Raw genomic sequence first — 23,784 nt, forward strand, 5'->3', positions numbered from 1 at the left:
GGCGCCTGGCTGGCCTCAGCTCCGCTCTGGCCTTCCCTTTGGACCTAGGAGCCAGGCCTCTTTGCAGAAGGCTCAGGGCCCGGGGGTGTGCAAACTGCCAAAGCCTCCCGCAAGCAGAGCTCTTTGTCAGGCAAAGAGAGCGCCCAGGGCTGCACTCCCAAGCGGTTGCTTGGCCGCCCAGACGACGCGCTGGGCGGAGGGAATCAGGGTCCCAGCGCCCCTGGCTGGGCGAGGCAGCACCACAGCCAGAGGGATCCTCCGTTTGTGCCCAGCAAGCGCCTGCCAGACTGGGCTTCCCTGGAGCTCTCCCCCAGCGTAGAGTGGTGTGGATGTGGTTTGGGGCCTTCCCCGGTGCGTTTGGGCTAGGGAGAGCACAGCCCCAGCGCAGGGGAACCAGTCCCTGAGCAGAGAGCTCCGGGCAAGTGCTCTGTGCCCAGGCCTGGAAGCCCAGTTCCCAGCACGCCGGAGAGAAGAGAGGGGTTGCGGGCCTGTTACTGGGAAGGACCGAGCGAGCTGCCAGAGCGGCGGAGCTCCAGCTCTGCGCCCAGGCGCGATAGCGCAGAGCCCCGGCCGAGAGGCTGCTCTGGCCTGGGCGAGCCTCGCCCAGCGCTTCCCAGCTTCTAGCGTTCTCGCCCGGGAAGGAGCAGGCTGCGGGAGTGTGGGAGACGTGAGTGGCGCCTGGCTGGCCTCAGCTCCGCTCTGGCCTTCCCTTTGGACCTAGGAGCCAGGCCTCTTTGCAGAAGGCTCAGGGCCCGGGGGTGTGCAAACTGCCAAAGCCTCCCGCAAGCAGAGCTCTTTGTCAGGCAAAGAGAGCGCCCAGGGCTGCACTCCCAAGCGGTTGCTTGGCCGCCCAGACGAAGCGCTGGGCGGAGGGAATCAGGGTCCCAGCGCCCCTGGCTGGGCGAGGCAGCACCACAGCCAGAGGGATCCTCCGTTTGTGCCCAGCAAGTGCCTGCCAGACTGGGCTTCCCTGGAGCTCTCCCCCAGCGTAGAGTGGTGTGGATGTGGTTTGGGGCCTTCCCCGGTGCGTTTGGGCTAGGGAGAGCACAGCCCCAGCGCAGGGGAACCAGTCCCTGAGCAGAGAGCTCCGGGCAAGTGCTCTGTGCCCAGGCCTGGAAGCCCAGTTCCCAGCACGCCGGAGAGAAGAGAGGGGTTGCGGGCCTGTTACTGGGAAGGACCGAGCGAGCTGCCAGAGCGGCGGAGCTCCAGCTCTGCGCCCAGGCGCGATAGCGCAGAGCCCCGGCCGAGAGGCTGCTCTGGCCTGGGCGAGCCTTGCCCAGCGCTTCCCAGCTTCTAGCGTTCTTGCCCGGGAAGGAGCAGGCTGCGGGAGTGTGGGAGACGTGAGTGGCGCCTGGCTGGCCTCAGCTCCGCTCTGGCCTTCCCTTTGGACCTAGGAGCCAGGCCTCTTTGCAGAAGGCTCAGGGGCCGGGGGTGTGCAAACTGCCAAAGCCTCCCGCAAGCAGAGCTCTTTGTCAGGCAAAGAGAGCGCCCAGGGCTGCACTCCCAAGCGGTTGCTTGGCCGCCCAGACGAAGCGCTGGGCGGAGGGAATCAGGGTCCCAGCGCCCCTGGCTGGGCGAGGCAGCGACACAGCCAGAGGGATCCTCCGTTTGTGCCCAGCAAGCGCCTGCCAGACTGGGCTTCCCTGGAGCTCTCCCCCAGCGTAGAGTGGTGTGGATGTGGTTTGGGGCCTTCCCCGGTGCGTTTGGGCTAGGGAGAGCACAGCCCCAGCGCAGGGGAACCAGTCCCTGAGCAGAGAGCTCCGGGCAAGTGCTCTGTGCCCAGGCCTGGAAGCCCAGTTCCCAGCACGCCGGAGAGAAGAGAGGGGTTGCGGGCCTGTTACTGGGAAGGACCGAGCGAGCTGCCAGAGCGGCGGAGCTCCAGCTCTGCGCCCAGGCGCGATAGCGCAGAGCCCCGGCCGAGAGGCTGCTCTGGCCTGGGCGAGCCTCGCCCAGCGCTTCCCAGCTTCTAGCGTTCTCGCCCGGGAAGGAGCAGAATGCGGGAGTGTGGGAGACGTGACTGGCGCCTGGCTGGCCTCAGCTCCGCTCTGGCCTTCCCTTTGGACCTAGGAGCCAGGCCTCTTTGCAGAAGGCTCAGGGGCCGGGGGTGTGCAAACTGCCAAAGCCTCCCGCAAGCAGAGCTCTTTGTCAGGCAAAGAGAGCGCCCAGGGCTGCACTCCCAAGCGGTTGCTTGGCCGCCCAGACGAAGCGCTGGGCGGAGGGAATCAGGGTCCCAGCGCCCCTGGCTGGGCGAGGCAGCACCACAGCCAGAGGGATCCTCCGTTTGTGCCCAGCAAGTGCCTGCCAGACTGGGCTTCCCTGGAGCTCTCCCCCAGCGTAGAGTGGTGTGGATGTGGTTTGGGGCCTTCCCCGGTGCGTTTGGGCTAGGGAGAGCACAGCCCCAGCGCAGGGGAACCAGTCCCTGAGCAGAGAGCTCCGGGCAAGTGCTCTGTGCCCAGGCCTGGAAGCCCAGTTCCCAGCACGCCGGAGAGAAGAGAGGGGTTGCGGGCCTGTTACTGGGAAGGACCGAGCGAGCTGCCAGAGCGGCGGAGCTCCAGCTCTGCGCCCAGGCGCGATAGCGCAGAGCCCCGGCCGAGAGGCTGCTCTGGCCTGGGCGAGCCTCGCCCAGCGCTTCCCAGCTTCTAGCGTTCTCGCCCGGGAAGGAGCAGGCTGCGGGAGTGTGGGAGACGTGCCTGGCGCCTGGCTGGCCTCAGCTCCGCTCTGGCCTTCCCTTTGGACCTAGGAGCCAGGCCTCTTTGCAGAAGGCTCAGGGGCCGGGGGTGTGCAAACTGCCAAAGCCGCCCGCAAGCAGAGCTCTTTGTCAGGCAAAGAGAGCGCCCAGGGCTGCACTCCCAAGCGGTTGCTTGGCCGCCCAGGAGAACCGCTGGGCGGAGGGAATCAGGGTCCCAGCGCCCCTGGCTGGGCGAGGCAGCACCACAGCCAGAGGGATCCTCCGTTTGTGCCCAGCAAGCGCCTGCCAGACTGGGCTTCCCTGGAGCTCTCCCCCAGCGTAGAGTGGTGTGGATGTGGTTTGGGGCCTTCCCCGGTGCGTTTGGGCTAGGGAGAGCACAGCCCCAGCGCAGGGGAACCAGTCCCTGAGCAGAGAGCTCCGGGCAAGTGCTCTGTGCCCAGGCCTGGAAGCCCAGTTCCCAGCACGCCGGAGAGAAGAGAGGGGTTGCGGGCCTGTTACTGGGAAGGACCGAGCGAGCTGCCAGAGCGGCGGAGCTCCAGCTCTGCGCCCAGGCGCGATAGCGCAGAGCCCCGGCCGAGAGGCTGCTCTGGCCTGGGCGAGCCTCGCCCAGCGCTTCCCAGCTTCTAGCGTTCTCGCCCGGGAAGGAGCAGGCTGCGGGAGTGTGGGAGACGTGAGTGGCGCCTGGCTGGCCTCAGCTCCGCTCTGGCCTTCCCTTTGGACCTAAGAGCCAGGCCTCTTTGCAGAAGGCTCAGGGGCCGGGGGTGTGCAAACTGCCAAAGCCTCCCGCAAGCAGAGCTCTTTGTCAGGCAAAGAGAGCGCCCAGGGCTGCATTCCCAAGCGGTGGCTTGGCCGCCCAGACGAAGCGCTGGGCGGAGGGAATCAGGGTCCCAGCGCCCCTGGCTGGGCGAGGCAGCACCACAGCCAGAGGGATCCTCCGTTTGTGCCCAGCAAGCGCCTGCCAGACTGGGCTTCCCTGGAGCTCTCCCCCAGCGTAGAGTGGTGTGGATGTGGTTTGGGGCCTTCCCCGGTGCGTTTGGGCTAGGGAGAGCACAGCCCCAGCGCAGGGGAACCAGGCCCTGAGCAGAGAGCTCCGGGCAAGTGCTCTGTGCCCAGGCCTGGAAGCCCAGTTCCCAGCACGCCGGAGAGAAGAGAGGGGTTGCGGGCCTGTTACTGGGAAGGACCGAGCGAGCTGCCAGAGCGGCGGAGCTCCAGCTCTGCGCCCAGGCGCGATAGCGCAGAGCCCCGGCCGAGAGGCTGCTCTGGCCTGGGCGAGCCTCGCCCAGCGCTTCCCAGCTTCTAGCGTTCTCGCCCGGGAAGGAGCAGGCTGCGGGAGTGTGGGAGACGTGCCTGGCGCCTGGCTGGCCTCAGCTCCGCTCTGGCCTTCCCTTTGGACCTAGGAGCCAGGCCTCTTTGCAGAAGGCTCAGGGGCCGGGGGTGTGCAAACTGCCAAAGCCTCCCGCAAGCAGAGCTCTTTGTCAGGCAAAGAGAGCGCCCAGGGCTGCACTCCCAAGCGGTTGCTTGGCCGCCCAGACGACGCGCTGGGCGGAGGGGATCAGGGTCCCAGCGCCCCTGGCTGGGCGAGGCAGCACCACAGCCAGAGGGATCCTCCGTTTGTGCCCAGCAAGCGCCTGCCAGACTGGGCTTCCCTGGAGCTCTCCCCCAGCGTAGAGTGGTGTGGATGTGGTTTGGGGCCTTCCCCGGTGCGTTTGGGCTAGGGAGAGCACAGCCCCAGCGCAGGGGAACCAGGCCCTGAGCAGAGAGCTCCGGGCAAGTGCTCTGTGCCCAGGCCTGGAAGCCCAGTTCCCAGCACGCCGGAGAGAAGAGAGGGGTTGCGGGCCTGTTACTGGGAAGGACCAAGCGAGCTGCCAGATCGGCGGAGCTCCAGCTCTGCGCCCAGGCGCGATAGAGCAGAGCCCCGGCCGAGAGGCTGCTCTGGCCTGGGCGAGCCTCGCCCAGCGCTTCCCAGCTTCTAGCGTTCTCGCCCGGGAAGGAGCAGGCTGCGGGAGTGTGGGAGACGTGCCTGGCGACTGGCTGGCCTCAGCTCCGCTCTGGCCTTCCCTTTGGACCTAGGAGCCAGGCCTCTTTGCAGAAGGCTCAGGGGCCGGGGGTGTGCAAACTGCCAAAGCCTCCCGCAAGCAGAGCTCTTTGTCAGGCAAAGAGAGCGCCCAGGGCTGCACTCCCAAGCGGTTGCTTGGCCGCCCAGACGAAGCGCTGGGCGGAGGGAATCAGGGTCCCAGCGCCCCTGGCTGGGCGAGGCAGCACCACAGCCAGAGGGATCCTCCGTTTGTGCCCAGCAAGCGCCTGCCAGACTGGGCTTCCCTGGAGCTCTCCCCCAGCGTAGAGTGGTGTGGATGTGGTTTGGGGCCTTCCCCGGTGCGTTTGGGCTAGGGAGAGCACAGCCCCAGCGCAGGGGAACCAGTCCCTGAGCAGAGAGCTCCGGGCAAGTGCTCTGTGCCCAGGCCTGGAAGCCCAGTTCCCAGCACGCCGGAGAGAAGAGAGGGGTTGCGGGCCTGTTACTGGGAAGGACCGAGCGAGCTGCCAGAGCGGCGGAGCTCCAGCTCTGCGCCCAGGCGCGATAGCGCAGAGCCCCGGCCGAGAGGCTGCTCTGGCCTGGGCGAGCCTCGCCCAGCGCTTCCCAGCTTCTAGCGTTCTCGCCCGGGAAGGAGCAGGCTGCGGGAGTGTGGGAGACGTGAGTGGCGCCTGGCTGGCCTCAGCTCCGCTCTGGCCTTCCCTTTGGACCTAGGAGCCAGGCCTCTTTGCAGAAGGCTCAGGGCCCGGGGGTGTGCAAACTGCCAAAGCCTCCCGCAAGCAGAGCTCTTTGTCAGGCAAAGAGAGCGCCCAGGGCTGCACACCCAAGCGGTTGCTTGGCCGCCCAGACGAAGCGCTGGGCGGAGGGAATCAGGGTCCCAGCGCCCCTGGCTGGGCGAGGCAGCACCACAGCCAGAGGGATCCTCCGTTTGTGCCCAGCAAGCGCCTGCCAGACTGGGCTTCCCTGGAGCTCTCCCCCAGCATAGAGTGGTGTGGATGTGGTTTGGGGCCTTCCCCGGTGCGTTTGGGCTAGGGAGAGCACAGCCCCAGCGCAGGGGAACCAGTCCCTGAGCAGAGAGCTCCGGGCAAGTGCTCTGTGCCCAGGCCTGGAAGCCCAGTTCCCAGCACGCCGGAGAGAAGAGAGGGGTTGCGGGCCTGTTACTGGGAAGGACCGAGCGAGCTGCCAGAGCGGCGGAGCTCCAGCTCTGCGCCCAGGCGCGATAGCGCAGAGCCCCGGCCGAGAGGCTGCTCTGGCCTGGGCGAGCCTTGCCCAGCGCTTCCCAGCTTCTAGCGTTCTTGCCCGGGAAGGAGCAGGCTGCGGGAGTGTGGGAGACGTGAGTGGCGCCTGGCTGGCCTCAGCTCCGCTCTGGCCTTCCCTTTGGACCTAGGAGCCAGGCCTCTTTGCAGAAGGCTCAGGGGCCGGGGGTGTGCAAACTGCCAAAGCCTCCCGCAAGCAGAGCTCTTTGTCAGGCAAAGAGAGCGCCCAGGGCTGCACTCCCAAGCGGTTGCTTGGCCGCCCAGACGAAGCGCTGGGCGGAGGGAATCAGGGTCCCAGCGCCCCTGGCTGGGCGAGGCAGCGACACAGCCAGAGGGATCCTCCGTTTGTGCCCAGCAAGCGCCTGCCAGACTGGGCTTCCCTGGAGCTCTCCCCCAGCGTAGAGTGGTGTGGATGTGGTTTGGGGCCTTCCCCGGTGCGTTTGGGCTAGGGAGAGCACAGCCCCAGCGCAGGGGAACCAGTCCCTGAGCAGAGAGCTCCGGGCAAGTGCTCTGTGCCCAGGCCTGGAAGCCCAGTTCCCAGCACGCCGGAGAGAAGAGAGGGGTTGCGGGCCTGTTACTGGGAAGGACCGAGCGAGCTGCCAGAGCGGCGGAGCTCCAGCTCTGCGCCCAGGCGCGATAGCGCAGAGCCCCGGCCGAGAGGCTGCTCTGGCCTGGGCGAGCCTCGCCCAGCGCTTCCCAGCTTCTAGCGTTCTCGCCCGGGAAGGAGCAGGCTGCGGGAGTGTGGGAGACGTGCCTGGCGCCTGGCTGGCCTCAGCTCCGCTCTGGCCTTCCCTTTGGACCTAGGAGCCAGGCCTCTTTGCAGAAGGCTCAGGGGCCGGGGGTGTGCAAACTGCCAAAGCCTCCCGCAAGCAGAGCTCTTTGTCAGGCAAAGAGAGCGCCCAGGGCTGCACTCCCAAGCGGTTGCTTGGCCGCCCAGACGACGCGCTGGGCGGAGGGGATCAGGGTCCCAGCGCCCCTGGCTGGGCGAGGCAGCACCACAGCCAGAGGGATCCTCCGTTTGTGCCCAGCAAGCGCCTGCCAGACTGGGCTTCCCTGGAGCTCTCCCCCAGCGTAGAGTGGTGTGGATGTGGTTTGGGGCCTTCCCCGGTGCGTTTGGGCTAGGGAGAGCACAGCCCCAGCGCAGGGGAACCAGGCCCTGAGCAGAGAGCTCCGGGCAAGTGCTCTGTGCCCAGGCCTGGAAGCCCAGTTCCCAGCACGCCGGAGAGAAGAGAGGGGTTGCGGGCCTGTTACTGGGAAGGACCAAGCGAGCTGCCAGATCGGCGGAGCTCCAGCTCTGCGCCCAGGCGCGATAGAGCAGAGCCCCGGCCGAGAGGCTGCTCTGGCCTGGGCGAGCCTCGCCCAGCGCTTCCCAGCTTCTAGCGTTCTCGCCCGGGAAGGAGCAGGCTGCGGGAGTGTGGGAGACGTGCCTGGCGACTGGCTGGCCTCAGCTCCGCTCTGGCCTTCCCTTTGGACCTAGGAGCCAGGCCTCTTTGCAGAAGGCTCAGGGGCCGGGGGTGTGCAAACTGCCAAAGCCTCCCGCAAGCAGAGCTCTTTGTCAGGCAAAGAGAGCGCCCAGGGCTGCACTCCCAAGCGGTTGCTTGGCCGCCCAGACGAAGCGCTGGGCGGAGGGAATCAGGGTCCCAGCGCCCCTGGCTGGGCGAGGCAGCACCACAGCCAGAGGGATCCTCCGTTTGTGCCCAGCAAGCGCCTGCCAGACTGGGCTTCCCTGGAGCTCTCCCCCAGCGTAGAGTGGTGTGGATGTGGTTTGGGGCCTTCCCCGGTGCGTTTGGGCTAGGGAGAGCACAGCCCCAGCGCAGGGGAACCAGTCCCTGAGCAGAGAGCTCCGGGCAAGTGCTCTGTGCCCAGGCCTGGAAGCCCAGTTCCCAGCACGCCGGAGAGAAGAGAGGGGTTGCGGGCCTGTTACTGGGAAGGACCGAGCGAGCTGCCAGAGCGGCGGAGCTCCAGCTCTGCGCCCAGGCGCGATAGCGCAGAGCCCCGGCCGAGAGGCTGCTCTGGCCTGGGCGAGCCTCGCCCAGCGCTTCCCAGCTTCTAGCGTTCTCGCCCGGGAAGGAGCAGGCTGCGGGAGTGTGGGAGACGTGAGTGGCGCCTGGCTGGCCTCAGCTCCGCTCTGGCCTTCCCTTTGGACCTAGGAGCCAGGCCTCTTTGCAGAAGGCTCAGGGCCCGGGGGTGTGCAAACTGCCAAAGCCTCCCGCAAGCAGAGCTCTTTGTCAGGCAAAGAGAGCGCCCAGGGCTGCACACCCAAGCGGTTGCTTGGCCGCCCAGACGAAGCGCTGGGCGGAGGGAATCAGGGTCCCAGCGCCCCTGGCTGGGCGAGGCAGCACCACAGCCAGAGGGATCCTCCGTTTGTGCCCAGCAAGCGCCTGCCAGACTGGGCTTCCCTGGAGCTCTCCCCCAGCATAGAGTGGTGTGGATGTGGTTTGGGGCCTTCCCCGGTGCGTTTGGGCTAGGGAGAGCACAGCCCCAGCGCAGGGGAACCAGTCCCTGAGCAGAGAGCTCCGGGCAAGTGCTCTGTGCCCAGGCCTGGAAGCCCAGTTCCCAGCACGCCGGAGAGAAGAGAGGGGTTGCGGGCCTGTTACTGGGAAGGACCGAGCGAGCTGCCAGAGCGGCGGAGCTCCAGCTCTGCGCCCAGGCGCGATAGCGCAGAGCCCCGGCCGAGAGGCTGCTCTGGCCTGGGCGAGCCTTGCCCAGCGCTTCCCAGCTTCTAGCGTTCTTGCCCGGGAAGGAGCAGGCTGCGGGAGTGTGGGAGACGTGAGTGGCGCCTGGCTGGCCTCAGCTCCGCTCTGGCCTTCCCTTTGGACCTAGGAGCCAGGCCTCTTTGCAGAAGGCTCAGGGGCCGGGGGTGTGCAAACTGCCAAAGCCTCCCGCAAGCAGAGCTCTTTGTCAGGCAAAGAGAGCGCCCAGGGCTGCACTCCCAAGCGGTTGCTTGGCCGCCCAGACGAAGCGCTGGGCGGAGGGAATCAGGGTCCCAGCGCCCCTGGCTGGGCGAGGCAGCGACACAGCCAGAGGGATCCTCCGTTTGTGCCCAGCAAGCGCCTGCCAGACTGGGCTTCCCTGGAGCTCTCCCCCAGCGTAGAGTGGTGTGGATGTGGTTTGGGGCCTTCCCCGGTGCGTTTGGGCTAGGGAGAGCACAGCCCCAGCGCAGGGGAACCAGTCCCTGAGCAGAGAGCTCCGGGCAAGTGCTCTGTGCCCAGGCCTGGAAGCCCAGTTCCCAGCACGCCGGAGAGAAGAGAGGGGTTGCGGGCCTGTTACTGGGAAGGACCGAGCGAGCTGCCAGAGCGGCGGAGCTCCAGCTCTGCGCCCAGGCGCGATAGCGCAGAGCCCCGGCCGAGAGGCTGCTCTGGCCTGGGCGAGCCTCGCCCAGCGCTTCCCAGCTTCTAGCGTTCTCGCCCGGGAAGGAGCAGGCTGCGGGAGTGTGGGAGACGTGAGTGGCGCCTGGCTGGCCTCAGCTCCGCTCTGGCCTTCCCTTTGGACCTAGGAGCCAGGCCTCTTTGCAGAAGGCTCAGGGGCCGGGGGTGTGCAAACTGCCAAAGCCTCCCGCAAGCAGAGCTCTTTGTCAGGCAAAGAGAGCGCCCAGGGCTGCACTCCCAAGCGGTTGCTTGGCCGCCCAGACGAAGCGCTGGGCGGAGGGAATCAGGGTCCCAGCGCCCCTGGCTGGGCGAGGCAGCACCACAGCCAGAGGGATCCTCCGTTTGTGCCCAGCAAGTGCCTGCCAGACTGGGCTTCCCTGGAGCTCTCCCCCAGCGTAGAGTGGTGTGGATGTGGTTTGGGGCCTTCCCCGGTGCGTTTGGGCTAGGGAGAGCACAGCCCCAGCGCAGGGGAACCAGGCCCTGAGCAGAGAGCTCCGGGCAAGTGCTCTGTGCCCAGGCCTGGAAGCCCAGTTCCCAGCACGCCGGAGAGAAGAGAGGGGTTGCGGGCCTGTTACTGGGAAGGACCGAGCGAGCTGCCAGAGCGGCGGAGCTCCAGCTCTGCGCCCAGGCGCGATAGCGCAGAGCCCCGGCCGAGAGGCTGCTCTGGCCTGGGCGAGCCTTGCCCAGCGCTTCCCAGCTTCTAGCGTTCTCGCCCGGGAAGAAGCAGGCTGCGGGAATGTGGGAGACGTGAGTGGCGCCTGGCTGGCCTCAGCTCCGCTCTGGCCTTCCCTTTGGACCTAGGAGCCAGGCCTCTTTGCAGAAGGCTCAGGGGCCGGGGGTGTGCAAACTGCCAAAGCCTCCCGCAAGCAGAGCTCTTTGTCAGCAAAGAGAGCGCCCAGGGCTGCACTCCCAAGCGGTTGCTTGGCCGCCCAGACGAAGCGCTGGGCGGAGGGAATCAGGGTCCCAGCGCCCCTGGCTGGGCGAGGCAGCACCACAGCCAGAGGGATCCTCCGTTTGTGCCCAGCAAGCGCCTGCCAGACTGGGCTTCCCTGGAGCTCTCCCCCAGCGTAGAGTGGTGTGGATGTGGTTTGGGGCCTTCCCTGGTGCGTTTGGGCTAGGGAGAGCACAGCCCCAGCGCAGGGGAACCAGTCCCTGAGCAGAGAGCTCCGGGCAAGTGCTCTGTGCCCAGGCCTGGAAGCCCAGTTCCCAGCACGCCGGAGAGAAGAGAGGGGTTGCGGGCCTGTTACTGGGAAGGACCGAGCGAGCTGCCAGAGCGGCGGAGCTCCAGCTCTGCGCCCAGGCGCGATAGCGCAGAGCCCCGGCCGAGAGGCTGCTCTGGCCTGGGCGAGCCTCGCCCAGCGCTTCCCAGCTTCTAGCGTTCTCGCCCGGGAAGGAGCAGGCTGCGGGAGTGTGGGAGACGTGAGTGGCGCCTGGCTGGCCTCAGCTCCGCTCTGGCCTTCCCTTTGGACCTAGGAGCCAGGCCTCTTTGCAGAAGGCTCAGGGGCCGGGGGTGTGCAAACTGCCAAAGCCTCCCGCAAGCAGAGCTCTTTGTCAGGCAAAGACAGCGCCCAGGGCTGCATTCCCAAGCGGTTGCTTGTCCGCCCAGACGAAGCGCTGGGCGGAGGGAATCAGGGTCCCAGCGCCCCTGGCTGGGCGAGGCAGCACCACAGCCAGAGGGATCCTCCGTTTGTGCCCAGCAAGCGCCTGCCAGACTGGGCTTCCCTGGAGCTCTCCCCCAGCGTAGAGTGGTGTGGATGTGGTTTGGGGCCTTCCCCGGTGCGTTTGGGCTAGGGAGAGCACAGCCCCAGCGCAGGGGAACCAGTCCCTGAGCAGCGAGCTCCGGGCAAGTGCTCTGTGCCCAGGCCTGGAAGCCCAGTTCCCAGCACGCCGGAGAGAAGAGAGGGGTTGCGGGCCTGTTACTGGGAAGGACCGAGCGAGCTGCCAGAGCGGCGGAGCTCCAGCTCTGCGCCCAGGCGCGATAGCGCAGAGCCCCGGCCGAGAGGCTGTTCTGGCCTGGGCGAGCCTCGCCCAGCGCTTCCCAGCGTCTAGCGTTCTCGCCCGGGAAGGAGCAGGCTGCGGGAGTGTGGGAGACGTGAGTGGCGCCTGGCTGGCCTCAGCTCCGCTCTGGCCTTCCCTTTGGACCTAGGAGCCAGGCCTCTTTGCAGAAGGCTCAGGGGCCGAAGAAGTGCAAACTGCCAAAGCCTCCGGCAAGCAGAGCTCTTTGTCAGGCAAAGAGAGCGCCCAGGGCTGCACTCCCAAGCGGTTGCTTGGCCGCCCAGACGAAGCGCTGGGCGGAGGGAATCAGGGTCCCAGCGCCCCTGGCTGGGCGAGGCAGCACCACAGCCAGAGGGATCCTCCGTTTGTGCCCAGCAAGCGCCTGCCAGACTGGGCTTCCCTGGAGCTCTCCCCCAGCGTAGAGTGGTGTGGATGTGGTTTGGGGCCTTCCCCGGTGCGTTTGGGCTAGGGAGAGCACAGCCCCAGCGCAGGGGAACCAGGCCCTGAGCAGAGAGCTCCGGGCAAGTGCTCTGTGCCCAGGCCTGGAAGCCCAGTTCCCAGCACGCCGGAGAGAAGAGAGGGGTTGCGGGCCTGTTACTGGGAAGGACCGAGCGAGCTGCCAGAGCGGCGGAGCTCCAGCTCTGCGCCCAGGCGCGATAGCGCAGAGCCCCGGCCGAGAGGCTGCTCTGGCCTGGGCGAGCCTCGCCCAGCGCTTCCCAGCTTCTAGCGTTCTCGCCCGGGAAGGAGCAGGCTGCGGGAGTGTGGGAGACGTGACTGGCGCCTGGCTGGCCTCAGCTCCGCTCTGGCCTTCCCTTTGGACCTAGGAGCCAGGCCTCTTTGCAGAAGGCTCAGGGGCCGGGGGTGTGCAAACTGCCAAAGCCTCCCGCAAGCAGAGCTCTTTGTCAGGCAAAGAGAGCGCCCAGGGCTGCATTCCCAAGCGGTTGCTTGGCCGCCCAGACGAACCGCTGGGCGGAGGGAATCAGGGTCCCAGCGCCCCTGGCTGGGCGAGGCAGCACCACAGCCAGAGGGATCCTCCGTTTGTGCCCAGCAAGCGCCTGCCACACAGGGCTTCCCTGGAGCTCTCCCCCAGCGTAGAGTGGTGTGGATGTGGTTTGGGGCCTTCCCCGGTGCGTTTGGGCTAGGGAGAGCACAGCCCCAGCGCAGGGGAACCAGTCCCTGAGCAGAGAGCTCCTGGCAAGTGCTCTGTGCCCAGGCCTGGAAGCCCAGTTCCCAGCACGCCGGAGAGAAGAGAGGGGTTGCGGGCCTGTTACTGGGAAGGACCGAGCGAGCTGCCAGAGCGGCGGAGCTCCAGCTCTGCGCCCAGGCGCGATAGCGCAGAGCCCCGGCCGAGAGGCTGCTCTGGCCTGGGCGAGCCTCGCCCAGCGCTTCCCAGCTTCTAGCGTTCTCGCCCGGGAAGGAGCAGGCTGCGGGAGTGTGGGAGACGTGACTGGCGCCTGGCTGGCCTCAGCTCCGCTCTGGCCTTCCCTTTGGACCTAGGAGCCAGGCCTCTTTGCAGAAGGCTCAGGGGCCGGGGGTGTGCAAACTGCCAAAGCCTCCCGCAAGCAGAGCTCTTTGTCAGGCAAAGAGAGCGCCCAGGGCTGCATTCCCAAGCGGTTGCTTGGCCGCCCAAACGAAGCGCTGGGGAATCAGGGTCCCAGCGCCCCTGGCTGGGCGAGGCAGCACCACAGCCAGAGGGATCCTCCGTTTGTGCCCAGCAAGCGCCTGCCAGACTGGGCTTCCCTGGAGCTCTCCCCCAGCGTAGAGTGGTGTGGATGTGGTTTGGGGCCTTCCCCGGTGCGTTTGGGCTAGGGAGAGCACAGCCCCAGCGCAGGGGAACCAGTCCCTGAGCAGAGAGCTCCGGGCAAGTGCTCTGTGCCCAGGCCTGGAAGCCCAGTTCCCAGCACGCCGGAGAGAAGAGAGGGGTTGCGGGCCTGTTACTGGGAAGGACCGAGCGAGCTGCCAGAGCGGCGGAGCTCCAGCTCTGCGCCCAGGCGCGATAGCGCAGAGCCCCGGCCGAGAGGCTGCTCTGGCCTGGGCGAGCCTCGCCCAGCGCTTCCCAGCTTCTAGCGTTCTCGCCCGGGAAGGAGCAGGCTGCGGGAGTGTGGGAGACGTGAGTGGCGCCTGGCTGGCCTCAGCTCCGCTCTGGCCTTCCCTTTGGACCTAGGAGCCAGGCCTCTTTGCAGAAGGCTCAGGGGCCGGGGGTGTGCAAACTGCCAAAGCCTCCCGCAAGCAGAGCTCTTTGTCAGGCAAAGACAGCGCCCAGGGCTGCACTCCCAAGCGGTTGCTTGGCCGCCCAGACGAAGCGCTGGGCGGAGGGAATCAGGGTCCCAGCGCCCCTGGCTGGGCGAGGCAGCACCACAGCCAGAGGGATCCTCCGTTTGTGCCCAGCAAGCGCCTGCCAGACTGGGCTTCCCTGGAGCTCTCCCCCAGCGTAGAGTGGTGTGGATGTGGTTTGGGGCCTTCCCCGGTGCGTTTGGGCTAGGGAGAGCACAGCCCCAGCGCAGGGGATCCAGGCCCTGAGCAGAGAGCTCCGGGCAAGTGCTCTGTGCCCAGGCCTGGAAGCCCAGTTCCCAGCACGCCGGAGAGAAGAGAGGGGTTGCGGGCCTGTTACTGGGAAGGACCGAGCGAGCTGCCAGAGCGGCGGAGCTCCAGCTCTGCGCCCAGGCGCGATAGCGCAGAGCCCCGGCCGAGAGGCTGCTCTGGCCTGGGCGAGCCTCGCCCAGCGCTTCCCAGCTTCTAGCGTTCTCGCCCGGGAAGGAGCAGGCTGCGGGAGTGTGGGAGACGTGAGTGGCGCCTGGCTGGCCTCAGCTCCGCTCTGGCCTTCCCTTTGGACCTAGGAGCCAGGCCTCTTTGCAGAAGGCTCAGGGGCCGGGGGTGTGCAAACTGCCAAAGCCTCCCGCAAGCAGAGCTCTTTGTCAGGCAAAGAGAGCGCCCAGGGCTGCACTCCCAAGCGGTTGCTTGGCCGCCCAGACGAACCGCTGGGCGGAGGGAATCAGGGTCCCAGCGCCCCTGGCTGGGCGAGGCAGCACCACAGCCAGAGGGATCCTCCGTTTGTGCCCAGCAAGCGCCTGCCAGACTGGGCTTCCCTGGAGCTCTCCCCCAGCGTAGAGTGGTGTGGATGTGGTTTGGGGCCTTCCCCGGTGCGTTTGGGCTAGGGAGAGCACAGCCCCAGCGCAGGGGAACCAGTCCCTGAGCAGAGAGCTCCGGGCAAGTGCTCTGTGCCCAGGCCTGGAAGCCCAGTTCCCAGCACGCCGGAGAGAAGAGAGGGGTTGCGGGCCTGTTACTGGGAAGGACCGAGCGAGCTGCCAGAGCGGCGGAGCTCCAGCTCTGCGCCCAGGCGCGATAGCACAGAGCCCCGGCCGAGAGGCTGCTCTGGCCTGGGCGAGCCTCGCCCAGCGCTTCCCAGCTTCTAGCGTTCTCGCCCGGGAAGGAGCAGGCTGCGGGAGTGTGGGAGACGTGACTGGCGCCTGGCTGGCCTCAGCTCCGCTCTGGCCTTCCCTTTGGACCTAGGAGCCAGGCCTCTTTGCAGAAGGCTCAGGGGCCGGGGGTGTGCAAACTGCCAAAGCCTCCCGCAAGCAGAGCTCTTTGTCAGGCAAAGAGAGCGCCCAGGGCTGCACTCCCAAGCGGTTGCTTGGCCGCCCAGACGAAGCGCTGGGCGGAGGGAATCAGGGTCCCAGCGCCCCTGGCTGGGCGAGGCAGCACCACAGCCAGAGGGATCCTCCGTTTGTGCCCAGCAAGCGCCTGCCAGACTGGGCTTCCCTGGAGCTCTCCCCCAGCGTAGAGTGGTGTGGATGTGGTTTGGGGCCTTCCCCGGTGCGTTTGGGCTAGGGAGAGCACAGCCCCAGCGCAGGGGAACCAGTCCCTGAGCAGAGAGCTCCGGGCAAGTGCTCTGTGCCCAGGCCTGGAAGCCCAGTTCCCAGCACGCCGGAGAGAAGAGAGGGGTTGCGGGCCTGTTACTGGGAAGGACCGAGCGAGCTGCCAGAGCGGCGGAGCTCCAGCTCTGCGCCCAGGCGCGATAGCGCAGAGCCCCGGCCGAGAGGCTGCTCTGGCCTGGGCGAGCCTCGCCCAGCGCTTCCCAGCTTCTAGCGTTCTCGCCCGGGAAGGAGCAGGCTGCGGGAGTGTGGGAGACGTGAGTGGCGCCTGGCTGGCCTCAGCTCCGCTCTGGCCTTCCCTTTGGACCTAGGAGCCAGGCCTCTTTGCAGAAGGCTCAGGGGCCGGGGGTGTGCAAACTGCCAAAGCCTCCCGCAAGCAGAGCTCTTTGTCAGGCAAAGAGAGCGCCCAGGGCTGCACTCCCAAGCGGTTGCTTGGCCGCCCAGACGAAGCGCTGGGCGGAGGGAATCAGGGTCCCAGCGCCCCTGGCTGGGCGAGGCAGCACCACAGCCAGAGGGATCCTCCGTTTGTGCCCAGCAAGCGCCTGCCAGACTGGGCTTCCCTGGAGCTCTCCCCCAGCGCAGAGTCGTGTGGATGTGGTTTGGGGCCTTCCCCGGTGCGTTTGGGCTAGGGAGAGCACAGCCCCAGCGCAGGGGAACCAGTCCCTGAACAGAGAGCTCCGGGCAAGTGCTCTGTGCCCAGGCCTGGCAGCCCAGTTCCCAGCACGCTGGAGAGAAGAGAGGGGTTGCGGGCCTGTTACTGGGAAGGACCGAGCGAGCTGCCAGAGCGGCGGAGCTCCAGCTCTGCGCCCAGGCGCGATAGCGCAGAGCCCCGGCCGAGAGGCTGCTCTGGCCTGGGCGAGCCTCGCCCAGCGCTTCCCAGCTTCTAGCGTTCTCGCCCGGGAAGGAGCAGGCTGCGGGAGTGTGGGAGACGTGACTGGCGCCTGGCTGGCCTCAGCTCCGCTCTGGCCTTCCCTTTGGACCTAGGAGCCAGGCCTCTTTGCAGAAGGCTCAGGGGCCGGGGGTGTGCAAACTGCCAAAGCCTCCCGCAAGCAGAGCTCTTTGTCAGGCAAAGAGAGCGCCCAGGGCTGCACTCCCAAGCGGTTGCTTGGCCGCCCAGACGAAGCGCTGGGCGGAGGGAATCAGGGTCCCAGCGCCCCTGGCTGGGCGAGGCAGCACCACAGCCAGAGGGATCCTCCGTTTGTGCCCAGCAAGCGCCTGCCAGACTGGGCTTCCCTGGAGCTCTCCCCCAGCGTAGAGTGGTGTGGATGTGGTTTGGGGCCTTCCCCGGTGCGTTTGGGCTAGGGAGAGCACAGCCCCAGCGCAGGGGAACCAGTCCCTGAGCAGAGAGCTCCGGGCAAGTGCTCTGTTCCCAGGCCTGGAAGCCCAGTTCCCAGCACGCCGGAGAGAAGAGAGGGGTTGCGGGCCTGTTACTGGGAAGGACCGAGCGAGCTGCCAGAGCGGCGGAGCTCCAGCTCTGCGCCCAGGCGCGATAGCGCAGAGCCCCGGCCGAGAGGCTGCTCTGGCCTGGGCGAGCCTCGCCCAGCGCTTCCCAGCTTCTAGCGTTCTCGCCCGGGAAGGAGCAGGCTGCGGGAGTGTGGGAGACGTGAGTGGCGCCTGGCTGGCCTCAGCTCCGCTCTGGCCTTCCCTTTGGACCTAGGAGCCAGGCGTCTTTGCAGAAGGCTCAGGGGCCGGGGGTGTGCAAACTGCCAAAGCCTCCCGCAAGCAGAGCTCTTTGTCAGGCAAAGAGAGCTCCCAGGGCTGCACTCCCAAGCGGTTGCTTGGCCGCCCAGACGAAGCGCTGGGCGGAGGGAATCAGGGTCCCAGCGCCCCTGGCTGGGCGAGGCAGCACCACAGCCAGAGGGATCCTCCGTTTGTGCCCAGCAAGCGCCTGCCAGACTGGGCTTCCCTGGAGCTCTCCCCCAGCGTAGAGTGGTGTGGATGTGGTTTGGGGCCTTCCCCGGTGCGTTTGGGCTAGGGAGAGCACAGCCCCAGCGCAGGGGAACCAGTCCCTGAGCAGAGAGCTCCGGGCAAGTGCTCTGTGCCCAGGCCTGGAAGCCCAGTTCCCAGCACGCCGGAGAGAAGAGAGGGGTTGCGGGCCTGTTACTGGGAAGGACCGAGCGAGCTGCCAGAGCGGCGGAGCTCCAGCTCTGCGCCCAGGCGCGATAGCGCAGAGCCCCGGCCGAGAGGCTGCTCTGGCCTGGGCGAGCCTCGCCCAGCGCTTCCCAGCTTCTAGCGTTCTCGCCCGGGAAGGAGCAGGCTGCGGGATTGTGGGAGACGTGCGTGGCGCCTGGCTGGCCTCAGCTCCGCTCTGGCCTTCCCTTTGGACCTAGGAGCCAGGCCTCTTTGCAGAAGGCTCAGGGCCCGGGGGTGTGCAAACTGCCAAAGCCTCCCGCAAGCAGAGCTCTTTGTCAGGCAAAGAGAGCGCCCAGGGCTGCACTCCCAAGCGGTTGCTTGGCCGCCCAGACGAAGCGCTAGGCGGAGGGAATCAGGGTCCCAGCGCCCCTGGCTGGGCGAGGCAGCACCACAGCCAGAGGGATCCTCCGTTTGTGCCCAGCAAGCGCCTGCCAGACTGGGCTTCCCTGGAGCTCTCCCCCAGCGTAGAGTGGTGTGGATGTGGTTTGGGGCCTTCCCCGGTGCGTTTGGGCTAGGGAGAGCACAGCCCCAGCGCAGGGGAACCAGTCCCTGAGCAGAGAGCTCCAGGCAAGTGCTCTGTGCCCAGGCCTGGAAGCCCAGTTCCCAGCACGCCGGAGAGAAGAGAGGGGTTGCGGGCCTGTTACTGGGAAGGACCGAGCGAGCTGCCAGAGCGGCGGAGCTCCAGCTCTGCGCCCAGGCGCGATAGCGCAGAGCCCCGGCCGAGAGGCTGCTCTGGCCTGGGTGAGCCTCGCCCAGCGCTTCCCAGCTTCTAGCGTTCTCGCCCGGGAAGGAGCAGGCTGCGGGAGTGTGGGAGACGTGACTGGCGCCTGGCTGGCCTCAGCTCCGCTCTGGCCTTCCCTTTGGACCTAGGAGCCAGGCCTCTTTGCAGAAGGCTCAGGGGCCGGGGGTGTGCAAACTGCCAAAGCCTCCCGCAAGCAGAGCTCTTTGTCAGGCAAAGAGAGCGCCCAGGGCTGCATTCCCAAGCGGTTGCTTGGCCGCCCAAACGAACCGCTGGGCGGAGGGAATCAGGGTCCCAGCGCCCCTGGCTGGGCGAGGCAGCACCACAGCCAGAGGGATCCTCCGTTTGTGCCCAGCAAGCGCCTGCCAGACTGGGCTTCCCTGGAGCTCTCCCCCAGCGTAGAGTGGTGTGGATGTGGCTTGGGGCCTTCCCCGGTGCGTTTGGGCTAGGGAGAGCACAGCCCCAGCGCAGGGGAACCAGTCCCTGAGCAGAGAGCTCCGGGCAAGTGCTCTGTGCCCAGGCCTGGAAGCCCAGTTCCCAGCACGCCGGAGAGAAGAGAGGGGTTGCGGGCCTGTTACTGGGAAGGACCGAGCGAGCTGCCAGAGCGGCGGAGCTCCAGCTCTGCGCCCAGGCGCGATAGCGCAGAGCCCCGGCCGAGAGGCTGCTCTGGCCTGGGCGAGCCTCGCCCAGCGCTTCCCAGCTTCTAGCGTTCTCGCCCGGGAAGGAGCAGGCTGCGGGAGTGTGGGAGACGTGAGTGGCGCCTGGCTGGCCTCAGCTCCGCTCTGGCCTTCCCTTTGGACCTAGGAGCCAGGCCTCTTTGCAGAAGGCTCAGGGGCCGGGGGTGTGCAAACTGCCAAAGCCTCCTGCAAGCAGAGCTCTTTGTCAGGCAAAGACAGCGCCCAGGGCTGCACTCCCAAGCGGTTGCTTGGCCGCCCAGACGATGCGCTGGGCGGAGGGAACCAGGGTCCCAGCGCCCCTGGCTGGGCGAGGCAGCACCACAGCCAGAGGGATCCTCCGTTTGTGCCCAGCAAGCGCCTGCCAGACTGGGCTTCCCTGGAGCTCACCCCCAGCGTAGAGTGGTGTGGATGTGGTTTGGGGCCTTCCCCGGTGCGTTTGGGCTAGGGAGAGCACAGCCCCAGCGCAGGGGAACCAGTCCCTGAGCAGAGAGCTCCGGGCAAGTGCTCTGTGCCCAGGCCTGGAAGCCCAGTTCCCAGCACGCCGGAGAGAAGAGAGGGGTTGCGGGCCTGTTACTGGGAAGGACCGAGCGAGCTGCCAGAGCGGCGGAGCTCCAGCTCTGCGCCCAGGCGCGATAGCGCAGAGCCCCGGCCGAGAGGCTGCTCTGGCCTGGGCGAGCCTCGCCCAGCGCTTCCCAGCTTCTAGCGTTCTCGCCCGGGAAGGAGCAGGCTGCGGGAGTGTGGGAGACGTGAGTGGCGCCTGGCTGGCCTCAGCTCCGCTCTGGCCTTCCCTTTGGACCTAGGAGCCAGGCCTCTTTGCAGAAGGCTCAGGGGCCGGGGGTGTGCAAACTGCCAAAGCCTCCCGCAAGCAGAGCTCTTTGTCAGGCAAAGACAGCGCCCAGGGCTGCATTCCCAAGCGGTTGCTTGAGGCCCAGACGAAGCGCTGGGCGGAGGGAATCAGGGTCCCAGCGCCCCTGGCTGGGCGAGGCAGCACCACAGCCAGAGGGATCCTCCGTTTGTGCCCAGCAAGCGCCTGCCAGACTGGGCTTCCCTGGAGCTCTCCCCCAGCGTAGAGTGGTGTGGATGTGGTTTGGGGCCTTCCCCGGTGCGTTTGGGCTAGGGAGAGCACAGCCCCAGCGCAGGGGAACCAGTCCCTGAGCAGAGAGCTCCGGGCAAGTGCTCTGTGCCCAGGCCTGGAAGCCCAGTTCCCAGCACGCCGGAGAGAAGAGAGGGGTTGCGGGCCTGTTACTGGGAAGGACCGAGCGAGCTGCCAGAGCGGCGGAGCTCCAGCTCTGCGCCCAGGCGCGATAGCGCAGAGCCCCGGCCGAGAGGCTGCTCTGGCCTGGGCGAGCCTCGCCCAGCGCTTCCCAGCTTCTAGCGTTCTCGCCCGGGAAGGAGCAGGCTGCGGGAGTGTGGGAGACGTGAGTGGCGCCTGGCTGGCCTCAGCTCCGCTCTGGCCTTCCCTTTGGACCTAGGAGCCAGGCCTCTTTGCAGAAGGCTCAGGGGCCGGGGGTGTGCAAACTGCCAAAGCCTCCCGCAAGCAGAGCTCTTTGTCAGGCAAAGAGAGCGCCCAGGGCTGCACTCCCAAGCGGTTGCTTGGCCGCCCAGACGAACCGCTGGGCGGAGGGAATCAGGGTCCCAGCGCCCCTGGCTGGGCGAGGCAGCACCACAGCCAGAGGGATCCTCCGTTTGTGCCCAGCAAGCGCCTGCCAGACTGGGCTTCCCTGGAGCTCTCCCCCAGCGTAGAGTGGTGTGGATGTGGTTTGGGGCCTTCCCCGGTGCGTTTGGGCTAGGGAGAGCACAGCCCCAGCGCAGGGGAACCAGTCCCTGAGCAGAGAGCTCCGGGCAAGTGCTCTGTGCCCAGGCCTGGAAGCCCAGTTCCCAGCACGCCGGAGAGAAGAGAGGGGTTGCGGGCCTGTTACTGGGAAGGACCGAGCGAGCTGCCAGAGCGGCGGAGCTCCAGCTCTGCGCCCAGGCGCGATAGCGCAGAGCCCCGGCCGAGAGGCTGCTCTGGCCTGGGCGAGCCTCGCCCAGCGCTTCCCAGCTTCTAGCGTTCTCGCCCGGGAAGGAGCAGGCTGCGGGAGTGTGGGAGACGTGAGTGGCGCCTGGCTGGCCTCAGCTCCGCTCTGGCCTTCCCTTTGGACCTAGGAGCCAGGCCTCTTTGCAGAAGGCTCAGGGGCCGGGGGTGTGCAAACTGCCAAAGCCTCCCGCAAGCAGAGCTCTTTGTCAGGCAAAGAGAGCGCCCAGGGCTGCACTCCCAAGCGGTTGCTTGGCCGCCCAGACGAAGCGCTAGGCGGAGGGAATCAGGGTCCCAGCGCCCCTGGCTGGGCGAGGCAGCACCACAGCCAGAGGGATCCTCCGTTTGTGCCCAGCAAGCGCCTGCCAGACTGGGCTTCCCTGGAGCTCTCCCCCAGCGTAGAGTGGTGTGGATGTGGTTTGGGGCCTTCCCCGGTGCGTTTGGGCTAGGGAGAGCACAGCCCCAGCGCAGGGGAACCAGTCCCTGAGCAGAGAGCTCCGGGCAAGTGCTCTGTGCCCAGGCCTGGAAGCCCAGTTCCCAGCACGCCGGAGAGAAGAGAGGGGTTGCGGGCCTGTTACTGGGAAGGACCGAGCGAGCTGCCAGAGTGGCGGAGCTTCAGCTCTGCGCCCAGGCGCAATAGCGCAGAGCCCCGGCCGAGAGGCTGCTCTGGCCTGGGCGAGCCTCGCCCAGCGCTTCCCAGCTTCTAGCGTTCTCGCCCGGGAAGGAGCAGGCTGCGGGAGTGTGGGAGACGTGAGTGGCGCCTGGCTGGCCTCAGCTCCGCTCTGGCCTTCCCTTTGGACCTAGGAGCCAGGCCTCTTTGCAGAAGGCTCAGGGGCCGGGGGTGTGCAAACTGCCAAAGCCTCCCGCAAGCAGAGCTCTTTGTCAGGCAAAGAGAGCGCCCAGGGCTGCACTCCCAAGCGGTTGCTTGGCCGCCCAGACGAAGCGCTGGGCGGAGGGAATCAGGGTCCCAGCGCCCCTGGCTGGGCGAGGCAGCACCACAGCCAGAGGGATCCTCCGTTTGTGCCCAGCAAGCGCCTGCCAGACTGGGCTTCCCTGGAGCTCTCCCCCAGGGTAGAGTGGTGTGGATGTGGTTTGGGGCCTTCCCCGGTGCGTTTGGGCTAGGGAGAGCACAGCCCCAGCGCAGGGGAACCAGTCCCTGAGCAGAGAGCTCCGGGCAAGTGCTCTGTGCCCAGGCCTGGAAGCCCAGTTCCCAGCACGCCGGAGAGAAGAGAGGGGTTGCGGGCCTGTTACTGGGAAGGACCGAGCGAGCTGCCACAGCGGCGGAGCTCCAGCTCTGCGCCCAGGCGCGATAGCGCAGAGCCCCGGCCGAGAGGCTGCTCTGGCCTGGGTGAGCCTCGCCCAGCGCTTCCCAGCTTCTAGCGTTCTCGCCCGGGAAGGAGCAGGCTGCGGGAGTGTGGGAGACGTGAGTGGCGCCTGGCTGGCCTCAGCTCCGCTCTGGCCTTCCCTTTGGACCTAGGAGCCAGGCCTCTTTGCAGAAGGCTCAGGGCCCGGGGGTGTGCAAACTGCCAAAGCCTCCCGCAAGCAGAGCTCTTTGTCAGGCAAAGAGAGCGCCCAGGGCTGCAGTCCCAAGCGGTTGCTTGGCCGCCCAGACGAAGCGCTGGGCGGAGGGAATCAGGGTCCCAGCGCCCCTGGCTGGGCGAGGCAGCACCACAGCCAGAGGGATCCTCCGTTTGTGCCCAGCAAGCGCCTGCCAGACTGGGCTTCCCTGGAGCTCTCCCCCAGCGTAGAGTGGTGTGGATGTGGTTTGGGGCCTTCCCCGGTGCGTTTGGGCTAGGGAGAGCACAGCCCCAGCGCAGGGGAACCAGTCCCTGAGCAGAGAGCTCCGGGCAAGTGCTCTGTGCCCAGGCCTGGAAGCCCAGTTCCCAGCACGCCGGAGAGAAGAGAGGGGTTGCGGGCCTGTTACTGGGAAGGACCGAGCAAGCTGCCAGAGCAGCGGAGCTCCAGCTCTGCGCCCAGGCGCGATAGCGCAGAGCCCCGGCCGAGAGGCTGCTCTGGCCTGGGCGAGCCTCGCCCAGCGCTTCCCAGCTTCTAGCGTTCTCGCCCGGGAAGGAGCAGGCTGCGGGAGTGTGGGAGACGTGAGTGGCGCCTGGCTGGCCTCAGCTCCGCTCTGGCCTTCCCTTTGGACCTAGGAGCCAGGCCTCTTTGCAGAAGGCTCAGGGGCCGGGGGTGTGCAAACTGCCAAAGCCTCCCGCAAGCAGAGCTCTTTGTCAGGCAATGAGAGCGCCCAGGGCTGCACTCCCAAGCGGTTGCTTGGCAGTCCAGACGAAGCGCTGGGCGGAGGGAATCAGGGTCCCAGCGCCCCTGGCTGGGCGAGGCAGCACCACAGCCAGAGGGATCCTCCGTTTGTGCCCAGCAAGCGCCTGCCAGACTGGGCTTCCCTGGAGCTCTCCCCCAGCGTAGAGTGGTGTGGATGTGGTTTGGGGCCTTCCCCGGTGCGTTTGGGCTAGGGAGAGCACAGCCCCAGCGCAGGGGAACCAGTCCCTGAGCAGAGAGCTCCGGGCAAGTGCTCTGTGCCCAGGCCTGGAAGCCCAGTTCCCTGCACGCCGGAGAGAAGAGAGGGGTTGCGGGCCTGTTACTGGGAAGGACCGAGCGAGCTGCCAGAGCGGCGGAGCTCCAGCTCTGCGCCCAGGCGCGATAGCGCAGAGCCCCGGCCGAGAGGCTGCTCTGGCCTGGGCGAGCCTCGCCCAGCGCTTCCCAGCTTCTAGCGTTCTCGCCCGGGAAGGAGCAGGCTGCGGGAGTGTGGGAGACGTGAGTGGCGCCTGGCTGGCCTCAGCTCCGCTCTGGCCTTCCCTTTGGACCTAGGAGCCAGGCCTCTTTGCAGAAGGCTCAGGGGCCGGGGGTGTGCAAACTGCCAAAGCCTCCCGCAAGCAGAGCTCTTTGTCAGGCAAAGAGAGCGCCCAGGGCTGCATTCCCAAGCGGTTGCTTGGCCGCCCAGACGAAGCGCTGGGCGGAGGGAATCAGGCTCCCAGCGCCCCTGGCTGGGCGAGGCAG

The sequence above is a fragment of the Bubalus kerabau genome, chromosome 5 (genome assembly GCF_029407905.1).
Source record: "Bubalus kerabau isolate K-KA32 ecotype Philippines breed swamp buffalo chromosome 5, PCC_UOA_SB_1v2, whole genome shotgun sequence".
Lineage (NCBI taxonomy): Eukaryota > Metazoa > Chordata > Mammalia > Artiodactyla > Bovidae > Bubalus > Bubalus kerabau.